This window comes from Cnephaeus nilssonii (assembly GCF_951640355.1).
Source record: "Cnephaeus nilssonii genome assembly, chromosome: 18".
Taxonomy (NCBI): domain Eukaryota; kingdom Metazoa; phylum Chordata; class Mammalia; order Chiroptera; family Vespertilionidae; genus Cnephaeus; species Cnephaeus nilssonii.
In genome coordinates this window covers 3,484,708-3,506,306 of record NC_137089.1, presented here as the reverse complement: position 1 = coordinate 3,506,306, position 21,599 = coordinate 3,484,708, and the positions used below count along the sequence as shown (strand labels likewise).

The following is a 21,599-nucleotide window of genomic DNA, read 5'->3' as shown; positions in this document are numbered from 1 at the left end:
CAGGCTTGTGCCCCAGACCCCACAGCTCATCGGATCCCCTGCTCTCCCTCTGGCTCTGGCTCTGGCTCCCACGGGCTCCCAGCCCCAAGCCCCCTGACAGGAGGCGCCCCCGGGGCCGGCCTCCCTGCTGGCCAGGCTGGGTTTGCTCTCCGAGGAGGGAGGAGGGGATGCTGGTGCTGAGCGGGCTCCTGGGGCCTGATGAGCACTGTTCTCCGTGTCCACCCAGAACTGGGCTCCTCTCTGGGATTCGGGAGGGATTGTGAAATGTGTTTGTTTTCTAGGCCACCACAGCCTCGTTAGGGAGGCATAACTGCGCTTTTGAAGAAAGATCAGAGGAAAGAAAGAAGGGGGGAAGGGAAGGAAGGGGAGGGAGCGGGGGAGGGGGGGGAGAAAACGTCTACTAACCACGGAAAGCTTGGCCCAGAGGGGCGGCTGGTGTCCTGCAGTCTGTCCCGGTGAACGGTGAACGTGACCCCGGGGCCGGGATGGCCCCATTGATAGCCCTCTGACACATGGCTCGGCAGGGGGCCTTCGTGCCTCTGGCCTCTCCTCTGGCCTCAGAACAAAGGGAGGAAGTGGGAGGGCGGTGGGCAGGGGTCCGGTTAACGCAGGCGGGGAGACCAGAAACCTCCGCCTTGTGGGTGTGTCAGAGGGGCACGTGGGGACATGGAGGGAGGGGGTGCGCCACAGCCCCCCAACTCAGCCTCTCCCAACCTGGGGGACCTTAGGTCAAGGGGCCAACTTCAATGAGCCTCGGTGCGCTTCCCTGTCCAAACACCTCTAACCATGACGTCCTAGAGCCTTTAGGAGGTTAATAAACGGGTCCAGAAGGACCCATACGTGGTATTTCCCGGGCAGAAACTCAGCAGAGACTTATTTATTTATTTATTTAATATATTTGTATTGGTTTCAGAGAGGAAGGGAGAGGGAAAGAGAGCGATAGAAACACCAACGACGACAAGAGAGAACCATGGATCGGCTGCCGTGCGCACGCCCCCCACTGGGGATGGAGCCCAAAACCTGGGCATGTGCCCTTGACCGGAATGGAACCCGGGACCCTTCAGTCCTCAGGCCGACACTCTATCCACTGAGCCAAACCAGCCAGGGCTCAGGAGAGATTTTAAAAAAGGAAAAAAAAGCACACGGAGATGCCAGAATCCACTAAAACCAACCGGAACTTGCTCCGAGGAAATGGAGGCACAGAGAGGTTGAGTCACTCCCTCCAGGTCACACAGCCAGGAAGCAGCAGAGCCAGTGCTTTTATGGAGTGCATCAATGAGCGACTCGGAGATGAACCACTGAAGCCTTCGTGTAGCGGAGGTTGGACAAGGGCACTGCTAAGCCTCCTTGCACACACGAGGGCTGCCCGATTCCTTCTTGTCTCTCGCTCTCCGGAGTGTGCAACCTCGGTGGTTTGTTATTCAATCGACTCTCACACACCCCCCTCCCGCCCCCTCCAGGAATGGGGACCGCTTAGGGACGACACCGTGGCTCAGGGCCGGAGAACGGTCTTTCCCCCGGTCCCAGGGGCAGGTCCCGTATTCAAAGCTGCCCCCAAGGTCCAGCCCCTCTCTCCTGCCCGTTTGGATGCTGGTCATCACACGTCCGTCGGTTTACCGGGTCCCGTCCTGCGGCACACGGAGCATGCTGGCTCTGCTCCCTCTGCTCCCTGCCGTCGGCGGAGACCGAGCAGCAACAGGAGGCCTCGTCTTAGAACCCATTCTTCAAACCACTGAGAAAGGCGTGGCTCTCACTTGACATTTCTATGAGGTGGGAGCGTGCCACCTCGCTGCCTTCTCACCGGCTCCTTTCGCTTTAATTTCCTTTTCTCTGCCCAGCGCCTGAAGTCTAATATGAAGACGGTGCTTTCGACACCGCCCGGAATACACCCCGCAAAGGCGTTCTTGCTCGTGGCAGCTAACATGTCTCCCCAACAATGGTCTTGAGTCATCCGACTCCCCACCAGGTGTAGGATTAACAGCGTTTTCCGGGAGCGAGAAGAACAACAAATCTCCCTCTCAGTGGTGAAGATGTTCGTTGTTGAAAGGGACCCGCTAATGTTGCAATGGCAACTCCCTAGTCCTTCTTCTTCTCGGCGCAGGTGCTCCAGGGGCACCGTCTAGGGAGCTGGGTGGGATGTTCGTGTCCCATGACCACCTTGCTGCGCAGGGTGCTGCCTCCGACCGACCCCCTGGCAGACTCCCAGCCCTGCCTGAACCCCGGGCACCTTGGGGCTGTCCCCACTCCATAGACGCCAAGAAATCAGCAATTGCCATCAGCCATGCAAGGCGGGACGTGGGCGTCTGAAAACCCAGCAGGTTATGGCGGGTAAATAAACCCACCCACCTGGGCCCCGATGGTGAGTGGGGGGAAAGGCTCGGATGCGCAGCCTCTGGGAGGACGCGGAGCCCTGGGGATGCGGCTGCCGGTAGAGCAGTTGGGAAACTGTGTGTGTAGAGGCATCAGGACCTCCTTCCCAAGGGGCTGGTCCAGAACTTGGGTCCCCCTGCTGTGCCCATGGGACGGGCTGGCGCACGTCCTGGGCTGGGCTGGGCTGGCTTGGGGCAGACGCCCACTGTGCTGTTTCACATTTGCAACTCTGAGGGGGGCTGCTCCGCCCTTCAGGCTCCCCCCACCCCCCACTCCCCAGATCTAGACACAGGATGATCCTGGGAGCTACACCGCGTGGGGCCTGAGGTCTCAGGCTTCGGGCACAAAAGGCGCCGTTAGGAATCGTGTGGCTCTGCCACTCTGCAGTTTGGTGACCTTGGGCCAGCGGCTTAGCTCAGCGTCTCCGTTTTCACGTCTGCACAACGGGATTCGGAAAGAGGAGCAGTTGAGGCACTGTGGCGCACCGAAGATCCGGGTGGAGAAAGAGGTGGGGTGACCTGGGCTGAGTCCCTTCACCTGCACCACCAGCAGGAGCCTCCTCCCAGGTCGCAGGGAAAGAACTGACCTGAGGGCGGAAGAGGGTCAGGCTGCAGCCGCCAAGGGCTGCCAGCGAACGCAGAGGGCCCCGTTCCAGAGGTGTCTGCGCTCCCAGACCCCGGGGAGGTCTCTGCGGTCCTTACCGCGAGGGTCCACGGCGGGGAGGGAAACAGCAGGTCTGCACAGCCTGGCCAAGCCATGGCAGGGCGTTCATTCTGGGCTCCGGCGGAGTCTTCCAGAAAAGAGGGGTGTGTGTGTGTGTGTGTGTGTGTGTGTGTGTGTGTGTGTGTGTGTGTTTCCTTTTCTTTTCTTGTCACCGAGCCTTTCATTTCTGCAAAGGTAAATGCCCTGAATTACATGGATTTTCGTCTCTCCTGCGGAGCTGTTTCAGGCTCTCTGAGCGTGACACGCTCTCCTGGAGCCGGTCCACCCTGTCGGCGAGGGAAGCAGCCAGGTTTGCTTTGGTTCCGTTTTTTTCTGGTCGGTTTTTCTCAAGAGCCCTTGGCTAAGTAAATATGCATGAAGGGGGGTTTTAGCCAGTTCCGGCTGCTCGTTCAATGTGGATCCAAATGGATTTCTTTCTTTTTCTTTTTTTTTTCCATGTAGCAAAATCTAGTACAATGATAGCTAGTTGGGCTGGATTTTCTTACAGGCATCTGGGGAAATTCAGAGAAAGTATTTCCTTATCCACCACACATGAACCTTCCCAAAGTCCTCTCTTAATTCTGCCAAACAATTTGGAACTCATGTTCTTTTTCTTTTCCCAGAATTGCTGTAGGTGAGCTTTAACTTGTATTTTACATGCTCTCCACGGCTCCAGAATCAGACCTGGCTAGAAAGCTCTTATGTGTTTGAAAGAGGAGAAAAAGGTACACACACACACACACACACACACACACACACACACAGTCAGAAGGAATGGTTCCAACATTCTCAGATGGTTTTGGGAAGGAAACAACTTTTAACATAAAAATATCCAAATCGTCCTGTTTGAGTAGTGAATAGGCGAACAGGCCACGCCGGCCCTCCACCAACGCTCTCGGGAACGAACACGGACACGTGCCCGGGGCTCTGGCTTGTTTTTCACACCAACCGCATCCTCTCGTGACAGACGAGGAACCAAGATGCACAAAAGGCAAGCAAGTCCATCCCTGGGCCCTGAGTGATAACCTTTGAACCTCTGCTATTCTTCATTTCATGAAGAAAACGCAGCATCTTACTAATATCTCACCCTCACGAAGGGCGGCAGCGCACACAAGGGTGAGCGTGAGTCTCCAGCTGCATGGCCCTGGGCAGGGAGCATCTCTCCGGCCTCTGTCCCCCCCCCCCCACACCACCACCACCACCACGGGTGGGCTCAGCTCTTGGTGGCACAGGGACCCTGGGGGCAGGCAGGACAGAGCAAGGTGGCCGTTTATCCTCCCGGCCCCTCCCTGCCAGGCTGAGGAGGGGCTGTGTATCTCTTCCAGGGGCTTCGACCGGCTCTCCTGGCTCCCCTCGCCCATCCCTCCCTCAGTCTCCTCTGGGGAGGGAGTGATGGGGCCCAGGTTCCTCTGGGCCTTCGGTACCCTTCGGGAGTCCCCACAAACGTCACCTCCAATGGCAGGTTTCGGCCAGGATTCTATCTCGCAATATCCAGACTGAGGACTGCGGGAGGATGACGAAGCCGGGTGCTCGGGGCGTGGGAGGGGAGGCGGGTGGGCACAGGGGCCACGGCTGCCCGGCTGCCCGCGATGCCAGGGATCCCCGAGGGTCCTGAGGATGGAGCTGGCTGCAAAAGCGAATGGGGCGGAGCTGTCTTCACAAAGGATGGCTTTACTGGCCCGGGGCGACTTCGGCAGAACTCCAAGCCTCTCGCTGTGCAGCGTGAACCTGAGACCCAGAGCCTGGAACAGCTGGGGTGCCGAGTTCAAAGTCCTGGCCCCGGGAATAGAGCCTCGGGGCTCGCTGGGGCCCAAGGCTGGGTCCTGTGCTCAGATCAGAGCAGGAGAGCGCGCTTGGATCCTCGGGTTCTGTGCACCCAGTGCCCGGGCCGGCTCTTCCGCTGGCCTGCCCCACGCGTGTACATACATGCAGCGGGACTCGCTGGGAAGCAGCGTAAGGTCAAGATGACCAGTGGATTTTATTTCCCGCTTTCCCGGCGCCTTTACAGCGTGGGAGGGGCCTGGGGAGAGGGTCAGGGTTAGAACTCACAAGGCAAAAGCCGGTCCAAATAGAACTCCTTTACGTCGGCAGCTGCCACCAGCAAAGGGTTCAAGCGAGATTTACTGACCAGGCGACTTAGAGAGGCCCCGGGGGGGGGGGGGGGGGCTGCTTGGTGGAAAGTAGAGAGAGGCCTACCTGGCACAAAGCCCCCCACACCCCTAGGCTCCAGGACCCCTCACTGCCACCCCACCCTCCCTAGGGGACCAAAGGTTCCCACCGGCCAACTCTATGGAGCCCCAACTTCAGGAGGGTGCTGAGGAGACTAGCCAGGAGAGTCCCCACCCCGTGCCTCGAAGCGGGGACACAGCCCTGAGGTCAGTCAGCAAGGAGGCTGCTGGGAAGTGAGCGTCCCCCGCTGGTGCAGAGCTGCTCGGAGCAGGACCCACAGCCCCTAGGAACCCGAAGCCATCTCTGGCGCCTTCCTGTCCTCTCAGCCAGTGCTCCGGGTGCCGAGGCTGCCAGCAGTGAGGGGGCAGATGCTGCTCGCCCAGGCCCTGGCCTTGGACCCTTCCCCCCCCACCCTCACATGGTAAAACCTGGACAGCAAATGCAGGTCTAGCAGGCCAGCACAGCTGTTTCAGGCTTGTGAGATGGTTCAAAGGCCAGGGAAGAGGACCCTTACTCATCCTGTCATTTATTTATTCAACCAAAAGCTGCATGACGGCATTCCTTTCCTCCATATGCATAGACTAGAGGCCCGGTGCACGGAATTCGTGCAAGAGTAGGCCTTCCTTCCCCCGGCTGCCGGCACCGGCTGGCTTCCCTCCAGCACCCGGGACCTGGGCTTCCCTCACAGGCCCGGCTTCATCTGGAAGGTCGTCCGGAAGGACATCTGGTCTAATTAGCATATTATGCTTTTATTATTATAGATATGCACATACACACTCACACAGTTACATATAACATGCTTCTGTGAGGAAGTAGTAAGGATCCCATCTTACAGATATGGAAACTGAGACATTAAGTCTGTGGATGAAAGGGGCCACATGCTGACCTGACAGCTCAGGGGAGGCCTGCATGGCGGTCTTGCAAACTCAGAGACCTAAAGTAACCACAAAGGATGGTCTGAAATTAAACTTTAACTAAACTCAGTTATGGGGGCAGTTACATTCTAGGCCAGTATCTTCACTGACAAGGTCAACCTTTAACTGAGCCTATCTGTCTTTTTGCATATATGATAACATACCCTTGAAATGTCCGGGTAACTTGTAACTTCCCTTTTTCTGGAGCCCCTGGGGCACAACCAAATGTGGTAGGCGCCAGGACAGAGGCCACAAATTCCTTCATTATCATGTTCATCGTTCCTGCACCCACCTAAGTATGTGTCCATCATTTTACTTTTTATCCAATCCCAGGGGTTTCCCACCGCTTTGCTTTATCCCACCTCCTTAATCCGTCACCAACGAATTTCATGTAACCCACCTACGCCCCTTTTCTTTGATGGCAATGTATAAATACAGATGTAACCCGCCATTCTCTGGAGCATTATCTCTATTCATTGAGGTTCTGCTTCCCGGCATATGTCGACAGTTTGACCCAAATAAACTCACAAAAAGTCTTTACAGATTTCAATGTTTGTTTTTAGTTTGTTTTTTGTTGTTGTTGTTGTTGTTGTTTTATGTTGACAAGTCTCAAGCCCAAAGTCAGAGAATGAGAGAGAATGGGAGGCGAGGTGAGCCCCGAACTTTACACCCAGGTCTGGGCAGAGGCAGGGGGCAGGGAATGGTGAACGAGGGTCCGTTGTTTTAGCCAACCACAGGCTTCAGAAAATAGCGGGGCCGTGCATGGTGTCTGGGGGCAGGGAGAGAAGGTGACGGGAGGCCCCTGGATGACCCCCAGCACCCTGCTGCTGGGCCCCCCTTCTCCACCTCAGAGCCAAGCGCCAGTTCCCACAGCAGCCAGCAGGGGGCAGTGCACCTTGCCTTTCGGAACCTCCGGGCTCTCGCCTGCAGCTCTGGGGAAAGAAAACCAACCCCGAGGTTCTGCCAGCAGCTTCTAGGAATGGCCCGGCTGAGAGCCCAACATGTAGTAGGTGCTCACGGCACGTGCGAAGCCGAAAGGGCTTGCCCAGGGAGATTCATGTGTGCCCGGCAGTTCAAAGAGGGCGGAGGAAGGCGTGCCCAGGCCCCTGCCAAGCGCCTCCCCACGCAGAGGCCTTGGGAACAGCCTTTGCACCTACTACGTGCCCTGCGGGTTGGTGACGACCCTGGTTTATCTCATCTCCCCTGCGGGAGAGAACCAGCCCCCCAGCGCGGCACACGGCAGCAGAGCGAGGGCGGGCGCTCGCTGTGTCCCTGGGGGAACCATCGCGGCACAGTCCACGGGCACGGCGGCCCGAAAGCGTGGTAGGCAGTTAGGCACACAGGAGCAGGGCAGGGCCGATGGGCCAGGGGCCATCGGGCCACCAGGACAGAAAGCACCCTTCCCCCCAGGTGCCTTGCGAAGGACGATGGTAGGGTGAAATCTGGACCCCAGGGTGACCTTTCCCCCCTAGCAAATTGCTGGTCATGCGCGAGAGATAACATCTAGGCCTCGGAAGTATTTCAGCTCCAGGCCCAGACCAGCAGCCAAGCCAGCCCAGTGACCCCAGGGCTGACGTCAGGACCAGCTGCAGGGGATAAGGAGCCTGCCCTGGAGCGCCCAGGTCAATCAGTGGGGACCCGGACCCTGAAAGGCCACACCTGGGAAACTGCAGATCTCCCCCTGCAGGGGTCGGCAAACTCATTAGTCAGCAGAGCCAAATATCAACAGTACGATTGAAATTTCTTTGGAGAGCCGCATTTTTTAAACGTAAACTTCTTCTAACGCCACTTCTTCAACATAGACTCGCCCGGGCCGTGGTATTTTGTGGAAGAGCCACACTCAAGGGGCCAAAGAGCCGCATGTGGCTCGCGAGCCGCAGTTTGCCTACGACCGCTCCTAAAAACCTCCATCCTTACAGCCCTCAGGACAGAGGACTCGGCTCCTGGAGCGCTGCCTCCTCTGGGCCCCTGTCCCTTCCCATTCCCCGTCCCCACACACACACCCCCAGGCACATGACCATCCCGCTCCCCACTCCCAAACTCCTAGGGCCCTGCTTTGGCCTCTGTAGCTTCTATCCTCCGCCCATTTCTTCCCAGATTACTGCCACCTCTGCGATTTCCTAAGTAAGTGCTCTTCGAGGTGGCGTCTTGGCTCTGAATCCTCTCCTAGCCCGATCTCCAGCACCGAGGTTGCTGAACCCGGGTCCGGTCAGACACCTGGTGCCCTTGGGCGCCTACAGACAAGGAGGGTGAGACCGAAAGGGCGAGGGGTCCCCGGAGGTGGAGGCCAGAGGGGTGTCTGATGCATGCGGAGACCTGGGGAAGCGGTCGCTGCCCTCAGGGTCAACGCCGTCTCCCCCTCGGCTGGACACACCGAGCCAGGGGGAAGCAGTGACTCCCCCCCCCCCCCCAGCCGCGGCTCTTGCACTTCTGGGCCCACGTGTCCCGGGCAGAGCGCCCCCACCAAGCCTGCCGCGTGGTGGCTCCTGGCAGGGGCTCTCTGGCAGGAAGGAGGAGAGACCCAAGGGCTCCAGACAAGAAACAGAACCGAGGCGACCCATCCACCCACCCTTCCCAGAGGCCAGGCCCCGGCGTTAGACTGAGGCCCGCTGGCTGGGGGAGACCGGTGCCAAGCCCGGCGCAGTCTCAACCCCCACCTCGAGTTTGGCGGCGTTTCCTCTCTCAAGGTCAAGCTCACAGGCACTCACGCTGAGTAAAAGGAGCGGAAAGTTGCGCCACCGTCCCAGTTCGGAATCTAACTGAAACCCCATCCGGGCGATCTGCCCCGGTGTCGGGGTTCCCCGCCCCCTCGGGCTCTGCCCAGGAGCTGCCCCGGCCCCGCGCGGCTCGCCCCGGAGACTCCGACAAGTTGTTAACTTTTGTCCGATGATTTCGCGGCCGCTGCGGCGCCTAACGGGGCGAGGGCGGGCTCGGAGTCTCCAGTTGCACCAGCGCCACCCCTGCCAAGCTCGGCTTCGCCCACCCCAGTCCCTCACTGCCCGCCCCCCCGCGCCACGTCCAGCTGCCCGGCCCCTGACGCCAACTTCTCCACCGTACCCCCAGAAACGCGGGCCGCCCGCGTCCCCCTCCACGAGGGCCGGGGCCGCCTCCCGGATCTGCGCCTGCTCGCAGCGGCTTGGGGGGGGGGGGGGGCTGGATCCGGAGACCGTCCCGCGACCGCCGGCCTCCGCGACCCCAGCTCCACGGGAAAGCGCCCGGGCAAGAGCCCTCGGCTGGCGGGGAGTCCTCCCACCCGCGCGCCCCGCTGGCCGCTCGGTCCTCCCGCAGCCGCAGAGGGGAGATTCCAGCCCGGCTCCCCGTGCAGTGTCACGGGGGCCACCCCAGGGACCGCTGCCCGGGACCTGGCATAAGCTCCCCGCTCGCTCTCCCAGGAGAAGCTGGAGATCCCTCGCCCCAGCCTCCTCCCCGAACCCCCGACCCGATCCCCAAGGTCCCGGTGGCGCCGGGGCGCGGGCACGGTGGCCCTACGTGGGTCTTCTCCCCGGCGTCTGGGGTCTTCGATCCCACTTCCACGGTCACACCCTCCGAGGCCCCTCCCCGCCACTTCTGCCCCCGGGTCGGGGCGATCACCCCGGAGAACACACGCGGAACTGCCCGAGCCCCAACTCCGCGGCCGCAGCCCCGCGCCCCGGCGGCGGTCGGCCCGGCGCGCGCACTCACCGCGGCTGGGGACGCGCAGGAACTCCCGCGGCTTCGGGGCGCCGGGGCTTCGGAGGGCGTCCCAGACACGCGCCCCTGTCCCCGCTCACATCGCCCGTGCCTCGGCTCTCTGCTCCTCTCCCTCCTCTCCCTCCTCTTCCTCCTGCCTCTGGTCTTTGTCTCTGCAAAGTGTCGAAACTGTCTGGCATAGTGGAGCTCCGCCGGCGGAGGCTGGGGCCTGGAGGCGGGGAGAGGCTGGGAGCGGTCCCGGGAACACCTTCCCCCGGGTGGAGCGGGAGGGGCAGGCCGGGCGGCCGCGACCGGGAGCCTGGGCGGCAGCGCGGGGCGGGCGCCGGGGCTGCGGGGCCCTCCCCTTCCTCCGCCCAGCGCCCGCCCCCGCGCCCGCGCGGCCCCTCCCCGCGCCCCCCGCCTCCCCGCGCTCGGCTAGGCTTCCCCCTCTCTCGGGGCTCCCTGCAGCCGAATGTAGGGCTCCGCAGCCACGTGGACCGCCGCCGGCTGGGCCGAGGCCGGGCCCGGGAGGCGCTGGAGGCGGCGCGGGGACCGAGGCGCCGCTCCGGGAGGGCGCAGCTCCGCGACCCCTCGCGCTTAGGCCGCCGCCGGTGGATGGCAAGGCGAGGGCAGGGCGTCCCGGTGGCCCCGAGGGGGCGCCTCGCGGGGTCAGCCCGGGGTGGAGGCTGCGGGCGCCCACCGCGAGGACGTGCGGTGCCCCGAAGAGCCCCAGTGGGGTGCACGGTAGCTTCAAGGGGCCGGTCCCCCTGCTGGCGACTGTGCAGAGTCGCCGACTTGTTCTAGGAAGTGGGCGACTCGAGGTGGGACTGAGAGAGGGGAAGGGGAGGAGCGAGGCTGGGCTGGGGCGCGGGTGAGGCCCGGCTGGGCCCAGTTCAGGGCCACCCCAGCTGGTCCACGGCCCGACTCCCCTGCCTGCCCTCTCCCTTCCTCCCAGATTCGGCCTTCAGCATGGTCCGGGGCAGGGGGACCTCAAGCAGTGGCTGGCCCCAAGGTGCCTGGGGCTCCCAGGGCCAGACCCTTTGGGGCAGGTGTGAGGATTGTGTGCCCTCCCTCCTGTCTAGGGAGGTGGGGAAGCCGGAGAAGGCTGGCTGGCTCCATGGCCGGATGCCCATGTGGGAGGCGAAGGGCTGGACACAGGTTGAAGAGGCATTAAAAGCATTCTGGTTGTGCAGGTCCTGTCCCCTCAGTGGACTCCACCTCTTTCGCAACTTTTCTGAGAAATGCTAGAGGACAGAGGTGCCGCCTGGCCTCAGGGTCAGTGAATTCTTCCGGCTTCCGGCGGAGAGGTCAGGCGGAGACCATCCTTCACCCCCAGGTGCCAGTGGAAGCCTTCAGGCCGCCCCGGGGCGCTGGGTCAGACTCCTTGTCTTTCTTTTTCCACGATCAAGTCGGCTCAACAGTCCCAACTTAATTAATGTTATACTCCACATAAACACAATGAAGGATCAAAATCATGTGACCATGTCAATAGGTGAAGAAAAAGCGTTTGATAGAGCCCAATACCCAGGTACGATAAGAACTTTCGGAAGAGTAGGGTTAGAGCAAACATGCCTAACTAGTCCTAATAAAGGCCGTGCACAGAAGCTCACAGCGAACATCATACTAAATGGTGAAAAGCTGAGAGCTTCTTTCCTTCTGTTTTTCTTGAAACTGAAAATTTTTTATATATTTTTTTTTCAGTTACAGTTGGCATTCAATATCGTATTAGTTTCAGGTGTACAGCAGTGAAGATAGACATTTATGTAAGTTATAAAGTGATCCCCTGATAAGTCTAATAACCACGACACCATAATTATAATATTATTGATGACTAGAGGCCCGGTGCATGAAATTCGTGCACTGGGGGGCGGTTGTCCCTCAGCCCAGCCTGCACCCTCTCCAATCTCATGACAACGTGGGGGCGGCCATCTTGTGATGCGAGGGTGTGAGAGTCAATTTGCATATTACCTCTTTATTATATAGGGCTGTGGTCGGCAAATTGTGGCTCGGGAGCCACATGCGGCTCTTTGGCCCCTTGAGTGTGGCTCTTCCACAAAATACCACGGCCTGGGCGAGTCTATTTTGAAGAAGTGGCGTTAGGAGAAGTTTAAGTTTAAAAAATTTGGCTCTCAAAAGAAATGTCAATCGTTGTACTGTTGATATTTGGCTCTGTTGACTAATGAGTTTGCCGACCACTGATATAGGATATTCCCTGTGATATTTACAGCCCCATGACTGTTTTGTAACTACCCATTTTTACTTCTTAAACCCTCCACGTTTTTCACAGAACCCCCCAACCCCCTTCCCCTCCGGCTATACAGACTTCTTTGTTCAAATACTGCGCTGTCACTCACCGGACGTGGGCCAGACTGGGTGCAGAATCCCTCAGCTTCCCCCGCTCTGCGGGACTTTCCTCATCTGCAGACATGGGCCTGCTAACTGTCCATCGCGGAAGGTGGTTGTGGTGATTAAGCGAATTCATACATGTCAGACCCGTAGCACGACCTAGCGTGTAGTAAGTGCTCAGGAAAAGTGAGCTGTGCCCACGATGCACTTCTCCAGGGCCAGAGACCCCCAATCCTGGAGATGAGGTGCTGGGGGACATGTCTGGGCCTTGGGGGAGAAAAGGAGAGGTGCTCAGAGGAGAGCGGGGTGGAAGAGAGATGGATTTTAAAGGGGGCGGGGAGAACAAGAGTCGGGGGCGAGGGAGACAGAACAAAACAATAAAACAAAAAGCATGTGAGTCTCAGAGTTATGCCAGGAGTCCAGCCACGTTCCCTGGGGGCTTGGGACCGGGCCCAGTGTGCTGCCCTCGGCGAGGGTGAGAGAAAAGCGTGGGGTGTTTAATGACCCTGATGGTTTCTAGTTTGGTTCTTGGGGGCCGGGTGGGCCTTGGACCTCCCTAGAAGCATTTTGCGGGCTTTGCCCTTTCTGAGATGTGCGGCAGGGTGTTCCTGCGGTTGGCATCCCAGGAATGCGTCCCTGTGTGGGAGGAGGGGAGCAGGGGCGTTTATCAGGGGTATCCGCTGCTGCTCTGGCCCAGGCCGCATCTCCCAGCCGCCGGGCGCGGGGGGCCTCTCAGATCAGCACCGGGACCCCGGGCTCCTGGGGCGCTGTCAGCCGCCCGAGTCATCCTCGGAATACACGCGCCTCCTCCTGCCGCCCTCAGGGACCGCTGCCCGCCGCGCCCTGTTGGTGGGTGTGCGTGGTCGTATAGCTGGTGGCTTTGCCTTCTGGTGTGACAGCTTTGTGGACAGGGGATGGGTCAAGCTTTGCCTCCGTCTCACGCCTGCCACATGGTAGGTGCTCCATAAAACGTTCCGGATGGATTCATAAAGGAGTGACGTGGATGGCAAGGATCAAACAGTATCACACCCGGGGAAGCAGCTGGGCAGCTGGGAAACTAGGAGATGCTGTAGTCACAGACGACTCCCGGCAGCGCCTGGCGAGGGTCAGACGGGGCCGCTCAGTGGCCCCGGATCAACCAGCTGCTTCGCTTTTTTTTTTTTTTTTTTAAATATATCTTATTGATTTTTTACAGAGAGGAAGGGAGAGGGATAGAGAGTTAGAAACATCGATGAGAGAGAAACATCGATCAGCTGCCTCCTACACTCCCCCTGATGGGGATGTGCCCGCAACCAAGGTACATGCCCTTGACCAGAATCGAACCCGGGACCCTTCAGTCCGCAGGTCGACGCTCTATCCACTGAGCCAAACCGGTTAGGGCCAGCTGCTCCTCTTTGAAGCCAAGGACCTGGCAGCTCCCACTTCAGCCCCGGGCTCCTGGCGGTTCCCCTGGGTGACTCCACAGTGAACTGGAAAGCATCCTGAGATGGAGTGACTCCGCGGTGACACACGCTTAAGTCATCGCCGGCTCCATGTCAAGCGCCGGCCCTCAGGCGCAGCGTTCCCCAGAAGTGGGGGGCGGGGGCTCTCTCCCCCACCTCCCTGCAGTTAGGGCGTGTGTCTCAGGGAGAGCCCCTCTCCCTGCCCCGCTTCTCCTGGAGCAGCCACATCTGGCAGCCGGCGCTGCGTGCAGGAGCCCAGGTCATGGGGTGTGCGTCAGGGATGTGTGGGTGCGCACTCCTCCCCTCGCCCCCCGCGAGTCTCCCGGCAGGCACTGCCTGAGGACAACTGGTATTAGTCATCCCTCGGGGTGTCTGCACACAGAGTCCCCCGGGGGAGCCCCAACATTGACTCAGCGTCCCCCCTTCCCCTCCCCATGTGGTCAGAGCAGCAGCCAGGCTCGGGGTGAGGTGGTTAAGTAAATGGGTCCCAGCCCCCACCCTCCTTGGCACCTCGGGGCGGAAAGACCCTGATGGGTCTGGTGCCACCTGGGTGATGGCGCAGAGAAGCCAAGGCCGCTCGCCTGGCCCGTCAGAGGTGAGCTCGGAGCGGCTGGCACGTGGCGCTGGCGTTTTGGACAGTGTTTTACTCGGGCCCTTGGGGCGTGAGGAACGGGCCCAGCTTTCCTTAAATAAAGAGAGGGAACGCGGGACTGTGCAGACTGAGCTGGAAGTGGGGAGGGGGACAGCCGGGTCTGGCTTGGCCCTCAGCTGTCTCCCTGCCCATAGGTTTTCTCTGTTAAGATGAGGGGGTGGGGGTGTGGGGGGGTGTACAGCAGCGGAGTCTGTGGCCCCACCCCCTCCACACATTGGCAATCCCTTCAGCTTCACACCCGCCCCCCTGCTCATCCACTGTGGGTTTTAGCTTTTCTAGACCAGGAATCTGATGGGCAGGCCTCCCGGGTCCTGGACCAACAACCAGCGGCGACCAATCCCCAGGCAGCACGGGCCACCTTGAGAGGAAAGGGAGCCACACGGAGATTTCTCATCACAGAGGATGTAGGACGTCACCCCGGGGCCTCCTTCCAACCCTGAGAATCTTGGGGGCGTTTGAGTCGGCAGCACCGGACACGCTGCACTCCTCCCACGTCAGCACCAACAGCCTGGGAGCCAGCGGGTCGGCGGGTGGGTCGTGACCTCCCTGCGGCCTTGGCCCGAATGTGGCTCCGGAAGGAGTAGATTTGACCTCCATCGGGGCCCATGAGAGAGAGAGAAACATACTTGGGTGTTTTTTTTTTACGAGGAAGCCCTGGGGCCCTTCTCTTTATTCCCAACTGCACCCGAGCCGGAAAGGGCGCTTACAACCCCATCCCGCACGCCGTTTCCCCGTGGCAGCCATCCGCTGTCCTCTCTAGCGATGGTCCGGTTTGGTCTGGTTTATTCATTTGTGGGTGTGGGTTTTTTTTAGATTGCCCACGGTATTTGTCTTTCTCTGCCTGACTTACCTCACTTAGCATAGTGCCCTCTCGGCGCCTGCAGGCTGTCGCGATGGCAGGGTTTTATGCTTTTTATGGCCGGGTAGAATTCCATTGTGTACGCGCACCCCATCCTCACCCACTCATCTACTGATGGACACCTGGCTGCGTCCGTGTCCTGGCTGTTGTAAATAACGCTGCTCAGGGGCATGTCCGTCTTTTCAAATGAGTGCTTTGGCCTTCTTCCGATGAGTGCCCGGGAGTGGCGTTGGCTCAGCCCCGAAGCTCTGGTTAGATCACACGTTGCTACGTCCTTCACGTCGGCAGCAGCAGAGCCTTCCGCGGGCCTGGGCTGCTGCACCCACAGAGGGCCGTGGCTGCCTAACGTCCCGTCACGGGTGTTACACAGCCACACGCAGTCGCATCTCTCGGGACCGGGGCGACGCAGGGGAGCCACGGGTGACAGGGCGGGGGCGACCACCTGCCATCCACCTGGGGATGCCGTGGAAAACAAAGGGGACCGACCGGGACGGAGCCCCGAGGACGTGGCGCCTGCCAGGAAATGCTTATGGGATGAATAATTCATTCCAGAACATGACTCTCTGTAGATAAGCTCTCGGGTCAGCGGTTTCGGAGTCCGGCCCCAAATCGGAGAGAGAGCGCCGTGGCTGAGCCTCGGGTTCCTCCTGGAGCCACAGGGGAACCCCTCAGCGCCACGGGGGTGACGGCAGGAGGCCTGTTGGATGCGCAGGCTCCCGGAGCCACTCCCACGAGGGCGGGGGCCCTGCGGCGGGGTCCAGGGGTCCACCTGTAAGACGGCTTCCTGCTGGCACGAGCGACAGGCGCGGGGTGGACAGTGGCCCTCAGCCACGTGGCCCCGTGGAGCCGCGGGTGGTCTTTTCCATCCGAGGTCCTGGCTCCCCGTCCTGGCTCTGCTGCTGGGCCCCACCTGCCACCTGACAGTTTTCTTCTTTTGACACCCACGTTCTCGTCTGTGTACCATGAGGAGGCTGCGTTAGAGCCGTGTCTTTAAACTGGGCGTGAGGGGCCCTGGGGTTCACAGTGGGCGCCCATCGGCGTTCATCCACTTAGCCGACCGTCATCGAGTGCCGGCTCTCCGCTGGGCCCTGGGCCGGATCCTGGAGATATTACAGAATCAATGCTCAGTGATCACCGTGAAAGGTCCTTCGAGAGAGAACCACAAGAAGGGACAAGCGAGGGAGCCCACGGAGGTGGCCTACGTGGCGGTGGGGGTCTGTCATTGGGGCCAGCTGTTCCGGGCAGGGGGACCACCGGCTCGGGTGATCTGTAAGGGTCCTTGCAGCCAGAAACCTTTTGTTCCGTGATTTTCCTTTCCAAAGGTTTTACTTCTGAGTAAATCAAAACAGGCAGGACGCAGTCACCGCACGTGAAATCTGTCCGAGACGCCCAGGCTCACCGCTTCGTTGTTGAAAGGCAATTGTGGGGCTGAATCTTCAGGGATCGGAACTGTTCTGTGTCATGGTGGTAGGATATTTAAAAACCAGCCTCGGGGCCTGGGAAATGGAGCGAAGGAACAGAGAGGGCCGAGCCACAGCCCTGCTTGCAGGAGGAGGCAGCCTGCACAGTGTGTGTGTGTATGTGGGAGGGGGGCCCTCTGGACTCTCCCACGTGGGTGGGTGCTGGCTCAGCTGTCAGATCAGATGACTGACACCTTCTGAGTCTTCCACGTTTCATCTGCAGAATGGGCCCATGGTACCTGCCTCTCAGACTCATTTGAAGGAGAGAGATTATATGTAAAAAATCACTCACTCGGTGCCAGATCCTTAGTAAGCATTAAATAAACGATGGCCATTATTAATTTAAGCATCTTTCTTAAGTGCATGATACTCGTCAACATTCCTGAAAATGTTTTATAAATGAGAATGGAAAATTACACGCTTTGGGAGTTGCCAAATGTCAGGGCTCCGTGAAGCCAGCGGCATCTCTCTGGGGAAGGAAGCCTGTGATTCCCTCTCCTCTAAACTACGTGCCCAATGGCAGTGGCCGCCACATTTTGAATTTGCCCCCCCCACCCCCACCCTCACCCCCTAAAAGGAGAGCAGGTTATTTTTATACCAGTTGAAACCAAGCTTAAATATCTACATTTGGGATGTGTGTTCCATGTTTTAGGAGAATAAAGATCACACCCATCTTTTGGTTGAGAATCAAAAAAAGAGGCCCTGTATTTGTTGTTGTTGTTAATTTCTCTGTATTTTTGTAGTTTACTAGATTACCTTTCCTTGAGACTAAACCTGTGCCGGAAACCAAACATTGTCACTTGGTAGTTATGTGAAAAGGGAACCCGGGAAGCCTTGTCAACCTTGAAGCTAAAGGTCAGAGCCAACCACTCCCTATCTAATTGAGACAATGGTAACTGAGGCAACTTCCCCACCAAATAATCATGTAAATCCTTACTGATAAGATAATCTGTCAGATACTGGAATTACCTGCCTAAGGGCAATGGGTGTATCTCAGAACCCCAATAAAAGGGATGGCAAAGGCCAGAGCAGTGAGTAGTCCTCCCACTAGAGGTGGGCTCCCGCCTGGCCCCCCATCTACCCAAATTGATTCTTTTCTAGCTTCTTTTCATTTTGATTGCGGCCTTCTCCAGAAACCGGACCTGAACGGGAACCCTGAAACATGCAGGACGTGACAAGGGATCCCACAAACCTGCAAGCACCTTTTCCCCCCTCTTTATTTTAATTGTGGGGTTTTCAGGTTTGTTTGTTTTTATTGATTTGAGAGAGAGAGGAGGGGAGAGGGAGAGAAACATCCATCAGCTGCCTCCTGCACGGCCCCTAATGGGATCAAGCCTACAGCCCGGGCATGTGCCCTGACTGGGACTCGAACCAGGAACTTCTCAACCTCTTGGTGCACAGGAGACGCTCAACACACTGAGCCACACTGGCCAGGGGTCCCCTGTTTTGATAGTGAAAACAACACAAGGATGCGTGCTTGCTGGAGGGCCTCTGTCACTCAGTGGTTTGTGCAGCTGCTGGTATGAACGTGGGCAAAACGTTTAGCTTCAGCTTATTTACGTCTAAAATGAGGACAAGGATCATATCGAGCCTCTAGGACCACTGGGGGGAGAGGGGTTTAAATGGCCATCACACGGGCGGTGCACAGGGAAGGCGCACAGGAACGTAGCTGGGGCTGTTGTTGGTATGTGTATTGATTGATTAAATGTTTCCATGTTGACATCTATCTTGAACTGCAAACTCATAAAAGAGAAATTAATGTTTGCCTCTTGCACTTAATGACCTGTGTTTAATGATTCCGGAGGCAGCTAAATCTACCTCGAGGCCGTGCTGAAAGCTATGGCCTCAGTTTTAAGAGCCGTGACATCTGCTACTAATTTGGGGAGTCGATTTGGTAAAATCATTGACGTCATCAGGGTGCCTGAGGCCCGTGGCCTATAGCCAGACCTGGAAGGAGGCAGGACCCCATGAGGTGGTGAGATAATTGACTAGAAAGGGTTCAGAATTTCACCCATGAAATCAGGTGTAGGATTAGGGAAAACCCCAAATAATAGTAGCCAGGTCAGATTTGAGTTCTGCCTGTGACAATTCGCAGGCTGCTGTGGCATTCGACGCTCAGGGACCCAGGCTGTTCCACGACAGTGCAACCACCCCCACCCCCCATTTACCTCCTAGTCCAAGCTGGCTGCTCCAGCTCCAGCCATCGCATCTTTATTCCAGGCATTCAGGAGGTTGAGCATGCCCGTGGCCTTTAAGGGCATCTCCTGCAGATGGCCCACACCACTTCTGCCTCCCTGGCATTCCCAGGCCACGCTCAGCTACCTCGCTGTAAGGGACGCTGGTAAATGTAGTCTTTATCCTGTGCACGTGTGCTGAGGGAGGCGGGTATCCGGGGACAATTAGCAGCCTGTGCTACAGGGGTTAAAGGGTTAGGTCGCTCCGCTTAGATCAGGGCAGGAGGGCAGAAACTAATCCCACGTGCAAAAGGGTGGACTTGGAGATGCTTGTTGCCATAGTAACTAGAAAAAAGACTGAGTCTGCCAACTGTCGTGAAGGAAAACAGTTGTCCTTGTACCTCAGACCCTGTGTTCTGGCCAGAAATCTCTGGTTGATGAGCTCAGATGTTTAGGATGGTACTTCCTTGTGATGTTAAAAACACACACACACACACACACACACACACACACACACACACACACACTTGTTTATTCTCCTAGTGCTAAACGCTTTTCCACTGGGGAAAGCTTAGACATACCCCGTGATGAGAAGTGAGTAATGATGGTGGGGAAGTCAGCACGTGCTTGGTACCTGAAGTATGTGGTATAACCATGAAAAACAAGTTTTCGTGTTTGACATGTTACAGACATGAGCTTGAGAATGTCAATTTAAAACGTCAGTAAGCCGCCCTGACTGGTTTGGCTCAGTGGATAGAGCGTCAGCCTGCGGACTGAAAGGTCCCGGGTTCAATTCCAGTCAAGGGCATGTACCTTGGTTGCGGGCACATCCCCGGTGGGAGGTGTGCAGGAGGCAGCTGATCGATGTTTCTAGCTCTCTATCCCTCTCCCTTCCTCTCTGTGAAAAATCAATAAAATATATTTAAAAAAAATAAATGAATAAATAAAATGTCAGTAAGTAGTAGTTGCATTTAGACACGTAAATTGTCACTGGAAAATTTAAACAAAACATTAGAAAGCTTACCATATTTAGTTGTTTAGGAGAATTGAGAGTCTTTAAACCTAGTTACGAGTTTAATCATTGCCTCACAACACGTTTTGAATACTGAGGAAGGCATGTGCCTGTCACATCAGTAAATGTTAGGGGGTTTAATGAATTGTTATCTGGGCCCATTGTTTTAAGCGACTTAGGTTTTGTCAAATATTGAAGAAGAGACTCCTTGATTGCAATTGTTAAAATATAGTCTATGTTGAAAGAAATTGGCAAGTTGAATTCAAAGACCTAAAGAAAAATGGATTTTTAAATGATTTTATGTCAATACATTTTTAAAAATCAACCTTAAATAGTTTTCTATGTGTGAAAGCTGCCTGATAATAATAACTCAAACCCACAACTACAGCTTTTTTGCTCTTATTATCAATTATCCCTGTTGCCCTTTTCCTTTAGTAGTGAAACTCTTTATGTCTTCGTTTGTTGCTCCAAGTTACATCTTACGGGGAACCCAATTTGGCCCTTGTTTTGAGAAATGACTCTCCCTCCTTCCAAGTAGGTTGGGGAGCCCACTGGTCAAGGGACCCGCCTCTTGTTCGGTTCCAAGGTGGCAGGTGTCACATGCTAGTCCGGTCACACACGCTGCCTCCCTGCAAGGAGGGAGCTTTATCTCCTTCTCCCGGGAGCACCAGCCTCCCCCCTGCCGCTTCCTGTTTAGCATAGTAGCAAAAAGGGCAGATTCAGAAACCAGATTTCGTGTGCACAAATCCCAGCTCTGCTGCTGCCTCGCTGGGTGACCCTGGGCCCATTCCTTAACCTCTCTGAGTCTCAGTTTCTGAACCCATCAAACCAGCATCATAATAGCATCCCCTTTAGTGCTGTAAACATTAAGCAAGCACCTATAAAGCTCTTAAGTAAAGACTGACATATCGTAGATGCTCAATACGTGCTTATTACTATTAGTACCTCGTTGATGAGTTTTCCTTTCAATTATGTGAATGAACCCAAACTTTCCCATCGAATTCCTTTCATGTCTTTACTTGTTAACTATGGACTATTTCTGTTCCTTGCAAGCACCGTTTTCTGGCTGAAACAACCCCGGTATATAAAAAATAAAATAAAATAAAATTCCTGCCCGGCTGGCGTGGCCCAGTGGTTGAGTGTCAAACGATGAACCAGGAGGTTATGGTTCAATTCCTGGTCAGGGCACATGCCTGGGTTGCAGGCTTGATCCCCGGTGTGGGGTGTGCAGGAAGCAGTCGATCCATGATTCTCTCTCATCATGGATGTTTCTATCTCTTTCTCCCTCTCCTTTCCTCTCTGAAATCAATAAAAATGTATTTTAAAAAATAGAATACTAGCCCTGGCCGGTGTGGCTCAGCTGGTTGGGCATCGTCCCGTGCCCGGAAAGATGGCCAGTTGGCTTTCTTTCCCGTCAGGCACATGCCCGGTTCCAGGCTCGGTTCTTGGTGGGGGACATGTGGGACACAGCTGTTCGATGTTTTGTTCTCACGCTCATGTTTTTCTCTCTTAAAAAGCAATTTTAAAAAGAGAATAGTGGGTTCATCCACGTATCTCTCTGCGGATCTCCCAGTGCCCAGCCTCCCAGGCCTTCAGTCAAGTGGTCCCCGCCGAGCAGGCAGCTGTCCTGTGCCGTTTGCCCAGTGCCAGGGCTGCCCGCGCTTCCGGGGAAGCAGAGGCGGGTTACCTGGACTCTGTAGACGTCGGGGTTTGGCGTCCAGAAGAAATGGCTGTGATCCCCGTGAGCGATGACCCAGCCCTGTGATGCCACGGCAAAGAGAAAGCATGTCAGTGCTGCGCTCTGGGGACAGCGTGACCGTGTCGGAGCGA

At 57.2% G+C, this 21,599-nt stretch overlaps 1 protein-coding gene across 3 annotated transcripts in view; it reads right to left on the bottom strand.

The window, feature by feature from the left end:
- ST3GAL1 (ST3 beta-galactoside alpha-2,3-sialyltransferase 1) overlaps window positions 1–10,161 on the bottom strand; it is a 56,000-nt gene extending 45,839 nt beyond the window's left edge. The window contains exon 1 of one of the 3 annotated variants that reach the window (XM_079796547.1): window positions 9,837–10,161. The gene's annotated coding sequence lies outside the window, so the exon portion shown is untranslated. Of the gene's footprint in view, window positions 1–405; window positions 898–9,836 lie in introns of those variants that run through there. The other 2 variants (XM_079796549.1, XM_079796548.1) reach the window with 2 other exon arrangements.
- Window positions 10,162–21,599: the final 11,438 nt, after the last annotated feature.